The sequence below is a fragment of the Hylobates moloch genome, unplaced genomic scaffold (genome assembly GCF_009828535.3).
Source record: "Hylobates moloch isolate HMO894 unplaced genomic scaffold, HMol_V3 SCAFFOLD_5, whole genome shotgun sequence".
Lineage (NCBI taxonomy): Eukaryota > Metazoa > Chordata > Mammalia > Primates > Hylobatidae > Hylobates > Hylobates moloch.
In genome coordinates, this window is record NW_026652280.1 from 90,369,726 (window position 1) to 90,382,314 (window position 12,589).

The following is a 12,589-nucleotide window of genomic DNA, read 5'->3' on the forward strand; positions in this document are numbered from 1 at the left end:
TGCCCAGAGGTGGAGGGCACACCTGAGCCTATGCTCGGCCACACCGTCTTGGGTCCCTGAAGCAGCACAGTTTCCAGTGTTGTCCTACAGAGCATCTCAGGGATGCAGCTCATTCTAGACTCACTTCCCCCTCTCCCAGATTGACCCCCACTCTGGGGCCTAGATGGGCACAGACACCACCCATTATACCCTTCGTAGGCACTGAGGGCAAAGATTTCCTTCTCCCCCAAACATATCCTCCCATGGGGAAGAAGTAGGAGTCCAAATTCCAACCAAGACAGACTGAATCCCACTGAGACACAGCTGGGGCTCGCTGTGTACTAATCAGTGATCCTCACTCATTCACTCATTCATTCACTCGACTTCATTCATTCATACACACTGCTAGTGATTCCTTCATTAATCAGTTCAACAACTGTTTCTGGAATGGGAGCTGGGCCTGGCGCATAGTTACAGCAGTGGGAGCAATAAAGTACCAGGGAGGGAGAGGAAGGACATCTGGCCAGTTTGCCAATGAGACAGGAGCTGGAAGAAAACACTCAGTGAGACTAAGGCTAAGGGGTGGAGAATTTATTTAGTGCTGCACCCAGATGCATTTTGGATTTCCACAGATACACATGATTATTTGGGTTGCAGGACCTCCATCTGCAAATGCCATGGACCTCCTGGCAGACACAGGAAACGAAAGTTTGCTGTCTCCCATGGAATTGTCAAGAAGGGGAATTGTAGGCACCTCCTTGGCATAAGGGCCACCCCCAGTTGCAGTCTGGCTGAGACATATGGGGGCATGTGGGAAGGAGAGCAAAGTACCCAGGGCATGGGATATCCTTATAGGGAATGGGCAAGGAGTAGTTCATTCCACTTCCTCAAGGGCTGGAAAAAGAAGCCCTGAGCCAGGGGACTCATTGTTCTGGTGCAGAACAGGATGTGCTTGAGGGGTAGTCACTTGTTGGGAAGCACAGAACTTCAGGAGCTACCTGAGGTTTCCTAGTAGAGCCTCAGATCTTGCACTGGCAGCACACGGGGACACAGCGGCTGGACTGGGAGCAGCATGGCTTGCAGCAGCTTGACTGGCAGCAGGATGACCCACAGCCTGAGGATGACCAGCAGGGCTTACAGCAGCTGGACTGGCAGCAGGATGACCCACAGCCTGAAGAGCAGCACCAGGGTTTACAGCATGTGGACTGGCAGCAACAGGGCTTACAGCAGCTGGATTGGCAACTGGATGACCCGCAGCCTGAGGAGCAGCAGAGATTGCAGAAGCTGGACTGGCAGCAGGATGACCCACAGCCTGAGGAGGAGCAGCAGGGCTTGCAGCAACTGCACTGGGAGCAGCCACAAGGACCACAGCCCCCCTTAGAGCCACCACAAGAGCTACAGCCACAGCCTCCCTTGGAGCCACCACAAGAGCCACAGCCCCCCTTGGAGCCCCCACAGGACCCACAGCCCCCTTTAGAGCCCCCACAGGACCCACAGCCCCCTTTAGAGCCCCCACAGGACCCACAGCCCCCTTTAGAGACCCCACAGGAGCCACAGCTGGAGCAGGAACAGGCTGGCACACAGCAGCACACAGGCTTGCAGCAGCTAGAGACGGGCAAACAGCAGCTAGAGCCACAGCCCCCACAGCCCAAGCCACAGCCCCCAGAGCTGGAGCCACAGCCCCCAGAGCTAGAGCTACAGCCTCCGGAGCAGCCACAGCAGCCCATGGTTTTGATGGGTTGAGGGTGGAGCAGGTAGAGGAGGAGGTGAGAGAGAGGTGCAGATGTGGAGCCCCCTGAGCCTGGGCTCTCTATATATCTGTCTAGGGGTCATGGGGTGCACATGGTCCCTTCCTGGTTCTTACTGATGTTCTCTCCTTAGGGAATTTGTGTGTCATTTGAAATAAAAATATTGAGTTGCCTTGTGACACACTTCCTCCTCCTGCATTGTTTTCTTCTCTACACCCTCTGGGCTCAAGTCCTCCCCTCTCAGGACCCTGAGGAATGAGTGGAGCCTCCTCTGTTCCTGCCTCTGCCCTCAGACCCCAGCCTTCTATCGCTGTTCCAGAAGGATTCGCCTTACGAGTGTTTTCAATGGTTTTTTGTCCCAGTGTTTCTATCCATGCATACACTCTGGATTCTTCTGGTTCAGGAGTGAAATTCAGCATGGTCAAGGTCTTGTTCTCCACCAGGTCTGGCGGCAGGAGGCTGCTGGACAGTGTCTCTGCCCCTCCTGCCATTCTGGAGAGCCCAGCTACCCCAGGCTCCAGTCTGCCTGTCAGCTCCCGACTGTTCTGGCTTCTTTTTCCCTTTGGGGACTCAGCAGCTGGACTGGGAGCAGCAGGGCTTGCAGCAGCTGAACTCACAGCCGCATGACCCACAACCTGGGGAGCAGCAATAGGGCTTACAGCAACTGCACTGGGAGCAGTCACAAGGACCACAGCCCTCATTAGAGCCACCACAGGAGTAACAGCGCCCCTTGGAGCCCCCATAGGAGCCACAGAGCCCCTTGGAGCCCCCACACTCTGTGTCTGTGGCAGGTTGGTGACCTGCTGTGTTCACGACACATCTCGAATTTGAGCAGCATGGCTTCCTTCGCGATAGTGCGTCCCTTTTCTCTTCTATAATACAATTTCCAGTTTGTGTGAATGAGTGTCTGTGCATGTGTGTGTCTTTGTGAATGTGTGTCTGTGCCTGTGCGTGTCTATGTGAGTGTGTGTGCACGCGTGTGTGTGTGAGACAATGGAGATTCTGCTCTGACTCAAACATAGAAAGTCACCAGAGACCATTGCTCTCATCATATCAATTAAAATGGGCCAGATAAACCCAAAAGCATCCACAAGGGCACAGATAGTTTTGCAGCCCACCGGAGGCGAGGACACAGAGATACTCCAAGGAACTGAGCTCCGGGGAGTGCTGAGCCCTTCCTGGGAGAGACGAGGCTCTGGCTGCTGCGAGGCCTGTGGGATGGGGAGGCACAGACTGCACCGGGGCAGGGAGAGGCCGGCTGGACGTCAGAGGAAATGCGAAGCCATGGCCGAGGGCTGGTGCGTCAGACAAGAATCTCGGATTCCCAGAGTCCAGGTCCACGACCACCCGCCACCTCCTCCCACGGCTCTCTTTGGAGGGTTTGGGCAGGAACTCCCTAATGCCCCGGCAGGGAGGACAGTGGATCTGAGACCCGGGAGGTCGTGAGGCTCTTGCCGGGTACGGAGCCAGGTACCCTCTGGAAATGAGCAGGGCAGGAGAGCTGAGGACCTCCCCACAAGGCATCCAGTCGCTCAACCAGGAAAGCCAGACAGGAAGGAGAGCTGGGAGGAGCCCAGGCATTCCAGGCCTTTAGAGAGCATTGAGAAACATCAGCCTTGCAGGAAGCAGGGGCAGAAAAGTGAAGGAGAGAAAAGGGAACTCAGCGCCCCATCACCTCGTGGGGACAGAGCCCTGGGGAGCACGGGCGTTGAGAGCAATGCCCCGAGGGGAAGAGAAAAGAGGGGCAGAAGGCTGGGGTTGGAGGGCGGGGCGGAAACAGACCAGGCTCCACTCATTCCTGGGGGTCCTCAGAGGGAAGGACTTGGACCGTGAGGGTTTGGAAAGGCAAACCAAGTAGGAGGAGGAAGGGTGTCATGAGGCAACACAGTATTTTTGTTATTTTAAATGACACACAAGTTTCCTGGGGTAAGAACTTTAGGAGGAATCAGGAAGGGCCCCTGTGACCCACCTGACCCCTAGACAGGTATATAAAGAGCCCAGGCTCAGTGGGCTCCACACCTGCACCTCCCTCTCACCTGCTCCCCTACCTACTCCACCCTCAATCCACCAGAACCATGGGCTGCTGTGGCTGCTCTGGAGGCTGTGGCTCCGGCAGTGGGGGCTGTGGCTCCGGCAGTGGGGGCTGTGGCTCCAGCTGTGGGGGCTGTGGCTCCGGCTGTGGGGGCTGTGGCTCTGGCTGTGGGGGCTGCGGCTCTGGCTGCTGTGTGCCTGTCTGCTGCTGCAGGCCCGTATGCTGCTGCGTGCCAGCCTATTCCTGCTCCAGCTGTGGCTCCTGTGGGGGATCCAAAGGGGGCTGTGGCTCTTGTGCGGCCTCCAAGGGAGGCGGTAGCTGTGGCTCCTGTGGTGGCTCTAAGGGAGGCTGTGGTTCTTGTGGCTGCTGCCAGTCCAGCTGCTGTAATCCCTGCTGCTCCTCAGGCTCTGGGTCATCCTGCTGCCAGTCCTGCTGTTGTAAGCCCTGCTGCTCCCAGTCTAGCTGCTGTGTCCCTGTGTGCTGCCAGTGCAAGATCTGAGGCTCTAGTGGGAAACCTCAGGTGCTACTGAAGATCTGTGCTTCCCAACAAGTGACTACCCATGAAGCACATCTTCTTCCGGATTTGGACAATGACTCCCTTGGCTCAGGGCCTCTTTTTCCAGCCCCCGAGGAAATGGAATGAACCACTCCCTGCCCGTTCCCTATAAGGATATCCCAACACCCAGGCACCTTTGCCCCTCCTTCCCACATGCCTCCATACGTCTGAGACAGACTACACTGGAGGCGGCCCTCACGCCAAGGAATAGCCTGGAATTCCCCTTCTTAAAAATTCCATGCGAGATAGCAAACCTTTCTTTCCTTTGCCTGCCAGGAGCTCCATGGCATTTGCAGATGGATGTCCTGCAACCCAAATGATCACATGTCTACGGAAATCCAAAATGCATCTGGGTGCAGCACTAAATAAATTCTCCACCCCTCAGCCTTGGTCTCACTGACTCTTTTCTTCCAGCCTCTGTCTCATTGGCAAACTGGCCACACGTCCTTCCCCTCCCCCCGATAGCTTATTGCTCCCACTTCTATAACTGTGTACCAGGCCCAGCTCCCATTCCAGAAACAGTTGCTGAACTGATTAATGAAGGAATCACTAGCAGTATGTATGAATGAATGAAGATGAGGAATGAATGAGTGAATGAGTGAGTATCTCTCATTAGTACACAGGGAGCCCCAGCTGCGTCTCAGTGGGATTCAGTCTGTCTTGGTTGGAATTGTGGACTCCTGCTTCTTTCCCATAGGAGGATATGTTGGAGGAGAAGGAGATCTTTGCCCTCGGTGCCTAGGAAGGGGTAAAATGGGTGATTTCTATGCTCAGCCAGGCCCCAGAGTGGGGGTCAATCTGGGAGAGGGGAAAGTAGTCTAGAATGAGCTGTGTACCTGAGATGCTCTGTGGGACAACACTGGAAACTGTGCTGCTTCAGGGACGCAAGATGGTGTAGCTGAGCACAGACTGAGGCGTATCCTCCACCTCTAGGCTCAGAGTGAGGAGGAATCCAAGTGTTCTCCAACCACTCACAGGCTTCCCAGCTGTGGTCTGGCACAGGGAGGAACAGAAAGGACTTTTCTCAGGCATCTACCCACAGTGAACACCATACTTAACTGTGAAAACATGGATATTTCCCCCTGAGATCAGGAACAAGAAAAGAACGTCCACACTCACCACTTCTATACAACATTTCACTGAAGCTACAGCCAGAGTAATATGACAGGAAAACAAAATAAAAGGCATCCAGGCAGGAAAAAAACTAAGCAAAAGTATCTCTACTTTCAGAAAACCATGTTGTATGTAGAAAATCCTAAGGGACACACACATACACAAACACACACACATACACACACACAACTATTATGCCCAATAAATGAGCTCAACAGAGTTCAGGGCACAAGTCCTATACACAAAAGTCAGCTGTGTTTCTACAACCACCAATGAGCAATGGAAACAGGATGTAAGGGAATAATTCTATCAAAAAGAATAAAATTCCTAGTAATACAAGCAACCAAAACATGCAAGATGTGGACACTTAACCCTACAAGTCATCACCAGAAGAAGTTAAAGAGGACCAAAGTAAATGGGAGAAAAATCCCATGTTCATGTATTGGAAAACCTAATATTGTGAAGATTGAAACACTCTAAAAAACTTGATCTACCAATTCAATGCAATTACATCCCAGGTTTCTTTTCTGCAGAAGTTGACAAGCTGATTCTAAAATTCATGTAAACATTCAAGGGACCCTAAATAGCTAAAACAATCTTGAAAAAGAGAAACAAAGTTGGGGACTCATGTTTTCCAATTTCTAAATGGGTTGCAAGGAAAACAGTAATCAAGGCAGCGTGGTGGTTGTCTAAAGATAGAAAGATGCATTAATGGAGTAGATTTGAGACCCTTGAGATGAAGCCTTACAGTTGTGGTCTATGGATTTTCAACAAGAGTAGGAAACAATTCCATGGGAAAAAAGGAAACTTTTCAACAAAAAATGCCACTGAGATAACTGGATGTCCACATGCAATAGAATGAATTTGGACCTTTACCTCTTACCATATACCAAACAAACGAACAAAACAAAAACAGAAAAAAATAGCTCAATGGCCTACTTGTAAAAGCCAAAACTAGAGGACTGTTCAAATAAAAACAGATTAAGTCTTTATGACCTTGGAGTATGCAATGGCTCTTAGAGAATGACACCAAAAGCATAAGGAGAAAAAGGAAAAACTAGATTAACTAACTATGTCAAAACTAATAGTTTTTATGCTTCTTTTTTTTTTTTTTTTTTCTTGAGATGGAGTCTTGCTTTGTTGCCCAGGCTGGAGTTCAGTGGCTCGATCTTGGCTCACTGCAAGCTCTGCCTCCCAGGTTCACGCCATTCTCCTCCCTCAGCCTCCCAAGTAGCTGGGACTACAGGTGCCCACCATCCCGCCTGGCTAATTTTTTTGTATTTTTAGTAGAGACGGGGTTTCACCGTGTTAGCCAGGATGGTCTCGATCTCCTGACCTCGTGATCTGCTCATCTCTGCCTCCCAGAGTGCTGGGATTACAGGTGTGAGCCACCGTGCCCGGAATAGTTCTTATGCTTCTAAGAGCACTATCAAGAAAATGAAAAGACATCAACAGACTAGGAGAAACTACTTCTGAATTGTATATTTGATAATGAACTTGCATCCAGACATAAAGAATTCTTAGCACTCAAACACACAATCCTATTAAAAACTTAGCAGAGGGTTTAGGTGGGCATTTTCCAAAGAAGAGGCACAAATGGCTAATAAGCACGTGAAAAGGGGCTCATCACTGATGTATGATTTTGTACAGTTCAGGCCTGGTTGCCAACCTAGCCGACTGTGAATGCCAGTCCCCATGTTCAGACTATCACTTTAAAACCCAAACCCTGGTGAGGGCACCCGAATAGACATGCTTGACTTGACTTTCTCTCATTTCTCATCCTTTCCTGTTCCAACTTCCCCTGCTCTGGACGATGAGACGGGCGGCACCCTGTACCTGCACTATGTGTAGCTGTCTCCTTCCCACACAGGCTCACTCGCTTCCACCTGTGCTGTTCTGGGGGCCACCTCTCCTGTGGGTTGGAGGATGGTGGTGGGTCCTTGAGTGGTGACTGCTTCAGCTGATGTCATTGGAAGGGGTCTTTCTAAGGGAGATGGGACCATCTTAGCTGCGGGTGAGGGGGTGATTAGGGAGGGCCAGGACAGGCTGCTTAGAGTTCAGGAAAATTTGGGGATTCCAAGTTTTTGGCTCTTGGGTCTACCCAGATGATTTCATCCCAAGAGTTTCAGCAAATGCCTGCTCCTTGACATCGTGTTCTTACCTTATTACTAGCTCCTAATTGCAGGGCTGTGCATTTTCATTGCTGCCCTCACTCTGCAGCCCCCATAGTCAGGCGTCGGCATGACCCCCAGCTGTGGCTGCCCATAGGAAACGATGCCAACACCCCAGGGTGCTCTCATTTTGGCTGTTTGGGAGTTTTTGTTTCACTTTTTCCCCCTACCAGTTTTTATTTCTTACACAGTAACATCTTGGCAGCCATAAATAAAATAATTATGAAAATAAGGAAAAATTGCCCAGAACCTCATCATTCTAAAGCATCAAATTCTTATATCCCATGTCCACATGCAAGTCCATTGTTTTTACAGAATTGTAAAGAAAATATTTGACAAGAACATATACACCAAACCCTGTTTTTATGCTAAAAAAAAAAAGAAAAAAAGGCCAGGCACGGTGGCTCACACCTGTAATCCCAGCACATTGGGAAGCCGAGGCAGGCTGATCACGAGACCATCCTGGCTACCATGCTGAAACCCGTCTTAGCCTTGCGTGGTAGCGGGCGCCTGTAGTCCCAGCTACTCAGGAGGCTGAGGCAGGAGAATGGTGTGAACCCGGGAGATGCAGCTGGCGGTGAGCCGAGATCGCGCCACTGCACTCCAGCCTGGGCGACAGAGCGAGACTCCATTTCAAAAAAAAAATAAAGAAAGAAACCACAAAAACGCAGAATGGGTGGCCTGGTTTAACAGTGGCTAATTTTTTTTTAAAGACCTGGATTATTTGAGTGAACTTTGAGCTCAGGATGAGGCCAGGGTGTGGCGTTGCTGCCAAAGCCCACTCTGAGGACTCGGGGTGCGTTCGTAGCCACAGTGAGCAGCTGAGGGCTGGATGGTCCCCTCCACATGAGCCCATGCTCGTTTTTTAATGGACTTTATTTTTCAGAGCGGTTTTAGGTTCACAGCAAAATTGAGAGGAGGGGCAGGGATGTCCCGTGAGGCCCTAGACCCGAGAGGCTCCTGTTCCCCACTTGTGTTCTGAGTTGAGAATCGGGTCCGCTCTGTGTCTTTCTCTTTTCCTATTTCTCAGGACAGTCAGCGCCGCGGTCCCCGCCCTCAGCCCCCCATGGCTTCTCTGACTGCTGATGCACTCTCCCCGCCCTGCCGGCCGCCTGCGCCCCTCCGTCTGCATGAGGGGCAGGGTGGGGTCAGAGCAGGAAAACCCTCTGGACGGGGCGCGGACAAATTTGAGTGAACGATACCCCTAGTTTGCCCTGCTCCTCCATCCCTGGCCTGTCCTCCTCACATGTCTTGGTCACCCTGCAGAACCGGGACTTTTCTTTCCGGCGTGGAGGCTGTAGTACGTGAGGCCCAGGTCAACATGCGTGGGAGACCCATTCCAGAACCTGGTGATAGAAGCGTGAATCCTGCTCCTGAAAAGTCCACGCGCACGTGCCCGTGCTCCAGGCCCTGGCGGGGGGTGAGGGGCATCTGTGGTTAATGAGCATGTTCGCTGCGCCTGGCCCTGGACAGGAGGACACGGTGCACCGGCCCGTCCCCAGAGAGCCTTGGGTCTGCAGGGGTCTGGGCTTCAGGCTGCCGCTCTTCATGGAGGACCCGCAGGCCTCAGCCGGATCATCAGAGCCTGGAGGGCGGGCAGCTGTGCTCAGGACTTCCAGTGATAACCGCAGGGAGTTCCAGCCACGGGGGCTGGCGATGGGAGCCGCTCTCTGCAAGCGCATACGCACACTCTCACACTCACAAACACACACCCCTACACTGACTCGTACACTCACATGGACTCACACACTCATACACACATTCTCACACTCACACACTGACACACTCCTACACCGACCCGTACACTCACATGCATTCACACACTCACACATTCTTACACTCACACTCACTCACATACACACTCACACACTGACAGACGCCTACACTGACTTGTACACTCACATGCACCCACACACTCATACACACAATCTCACACACTCACACACACTCACACACCCCTACACCGACTCAGACTCACATGCACTCACACACTCATACACACAATCTCACATTCACACTCACACACTGACACTTGTGCACCTGCTCATACACTCATGTGCACTCACACACTCATGCAAATCCTCATGCATATTTGCACACACTCTCACACTCACACAGTCATACACATACTCATACACGCATTCTGTCACACACACACTTAAACTCACAAACACACATTCAAACACAACCCCCCATACACCCTTCCACACACCTCTCTGGTGTCCGAGGGCTTCAGACTCTCACCGCTTGAAGAGGAGACACGCATCTCTGCTGAGTCAGCCTCTCTCCTCTGATTGGTAAATGACAGCTCTGAACGGGTTCTGGCCTCTTCCAAGAAGCAGGCGGTTTTTTGGCAGAATCAAGGGGTAGCATGGATTTTCCCTGCTTATTCTGTTAAGACTTTAAAATACAAATCCCTTTAAAACAATCAGTGAACCACTTAAACCAATGCTAATATTATCCTGTGGGATTTATGCAAAATTATGTGACCAATAAGGTGGGTCTCTTTTGAATTCCTTTACTGTTCTGTCTGGCCAGTCCTGTGGCTGGAGTCACCCCAAAAGCTGTGGCAGGGAAGTCACTGCAGGGGCAGCTCCAGCCCCTCCAGAGAGGGGGTCAGTCAAGAGCATTTGTCAGGGGACCTCACGAGAGCTGTGTCCCTTCCCCTCCCTTCATCTTTTGCAGGGGACGCCAGCCAAGGCCGCAACGCCAGAGGGGGCAGATGTAGGTAGGTCCAAGCCACAGCCACAACTGAGAGAAGAGGGACACCCAGGCGTGTCTGCAGCGAGGGCCCAGGCCGTGGAGTTGTGAGGGATTTGGCTCAGGGTCCAGGTACCTTCTCCAGTTAGCCACATGTTTGAGATTTCACTGTTTTGGGCATCAGCGTGAACACCTTTCTCAGTGTTCAGGGCTTGGGAATGTTCACAGCACGGCTTGGCTTCAAGCCTGCTGGGAAAACATGCAGCTGGCCAGGTCACAGAGTAGGCAGGACACAAAAAGAAGAGGGTCCTGGAGGACTCTGCACTAGCTCAGGAACAAGGGAGCCCCCCTTCCCTCCTCCTTTCTCTCTATGCCTCTCCCCAGCCCTTCGTCCATCCAAGCAGTCACTGTGCCCAAAATTCTACTCCCAAAACTATTTTTAGAGTTGGCTGGTCTCTTCCCTGTCATGGCTGCATCTCAGACCTACTCACATCTGCCCCACTCGGCCTTCTCGCCACCTGGCTGTGGATAACCTCAGTTACCTCTGCATCCTATCGTAGGGGCTCCCCTGCTGCAGTCCAAGAACCCTAAGGCCAGGCGCCGTGCTGCGTTCTTCTTGCGCTCCTGGTGCATGCAGTGGTGCTTAGCAAACTGTGCTGCATGAAGGAGTGGATCACCCAACAGCCTGATGTGATCAGGAAGCGCAAAGAAAGGGGGTGCTTTAGGGCCAGGAGGGAGGTTGAAAGGCTCATTCAAAAGACACAGCAGGAAAAGGGCCACACTGAAAACAGGACTTGTGAGGGGAAGCGATCACTTATTCAAAGAAATCACAAAGTCAAGGCACAGAATTTGCAGAGCCCAATAGACAAATGGCACCAGGAGCTTTCCTTGGGACCATGCCTGGGAGGAGAGGGTCTAGAACATCAGGGTAGAGAGAGGTGATGCAGGAGAGGAAGCAGGAGCGGTCTCATCCACCATGACAGCTGCCCATGGTGAGACGAGGGTGGTGAGGGGCTGTGTCCCGCACGGGGCCTGTGAAGGCTCTTCCTATTCCAAACACTGCTGCTCCAACATTCCAGAAAACAGTCACCCCAGGGCTGTAATTCACGGCTTTACGCTGATACATTGATCTCTGCCTAGAGCACGTGGATGAGAGCCAGTATGGCTGTGTGTTAAAGATCAGATCTTGTACTGACAGCAAATAGGGACACAGCAGCGGGACTGGGAGCAGCAGGGCTTGCAGCAGCTGGACTGGGAGCAGGTTGACCCACAGCCGGAGGAGCAGCAGCAGAGTTTGCAGCAACTGCACTGAGACTGTTGCCCAGTATGAAGTGCAGTGGCACCGTCAGAAGTCACTGCAGCCTCCACCTCCTGATCTCAAATAATCCTCCTAAATAAACAGAATACAGGTGCTTGTCACCATGACCCGGTACTTACGTTTTTTTGTGGTTTTTTTTTTGTAGTGATAAGATATCTCTTTATTGTCCAGGCTGGGTTTGATCTCTTGGTCTCAAGTGATCCTCCTGCCTTGGCCTCCCAAATTGCAGGGATGACAGGCATGAGCCACCACATGCAGCCTCTTTTGTATCTGGTATCATTTCCTTTCATTGCTTGTTAGCTCCTTTGGAAACAGTAGGCTACCACTGTGATCTGTTTCATGGCAGGCTTCCTAGCTTTCTTCCATCGCCTGTAGGGACTTACCGAGGGCCCTTGCACCCGCTCTCCACTAGAGGGAGGAAAACCTTCCCCATTTCAGGAGCCAAATTCAAAATTCATGCTGTGCTTTTCCAGCACGCACCTGTCGGCTCTTTTGAGGTTTCCCTGTTTTCGGCTCTCTTAGATGTTTCTTTGCTTTCTCCTACACAGACACTGATATTCTGGGGGTCTATGGCTCTTGGAAACTTGTCCTGACAGGCTTGTGTTTTGAGGTTCACTTGTTGTTGTTCGTTTTTTGTTTGGTGTTTTTGTTTTTGTTTTTTTGGTTTATTGAGACAAAGTCTCAAGTTATGTTGCCCAGGAGTTCAGGGGCATGATCAAAAGTCACTGCAGCCTCAAACTCCCAGGCTCAAACCATCCTCCCACCTTAGCCTCCTGAGTAGCTGGGGCTGCAGGTTTGCACCACTATGCCCGGCTTACCTGGTTTTGTTGTAAGTCTCCAGCATGCATTTTCGGTTTTGTTACCTAGTTGCTCGGTGTCCTGTGGGCTGTGGGAATGTACAGGGCCCAGATGTAATGAACTCTGCGTTCATGTCTGCTGCCACCTTCTGGAGTTTCCCAGTTTGGATTTTTG

General features: G+C 51.8%; 2 pseudogenes; one reads left to right on the plus strand and one right to left on the minus strand.

Annotated features, from left to right (window-relative positions):
- Nucleotides 1-993: 993 nt before the first annotated feature.
- Nucleotides 994-1,846, plus strand: LOC116468260 (uncharacterized protein C2orf16-like; annotated as a pseudogene).
- A 1,816-nt stretch (nt 1,847-3,662) lies between these two features.
- On the minus strand, nt 3,663-7,728 carry LOC116467897 (putative uncharacterized protein DDB_G0291608; annotated as a pseudogene).
- Nucleotides 7,729-12,589: the final 4,861 nt, after the last annotated feature.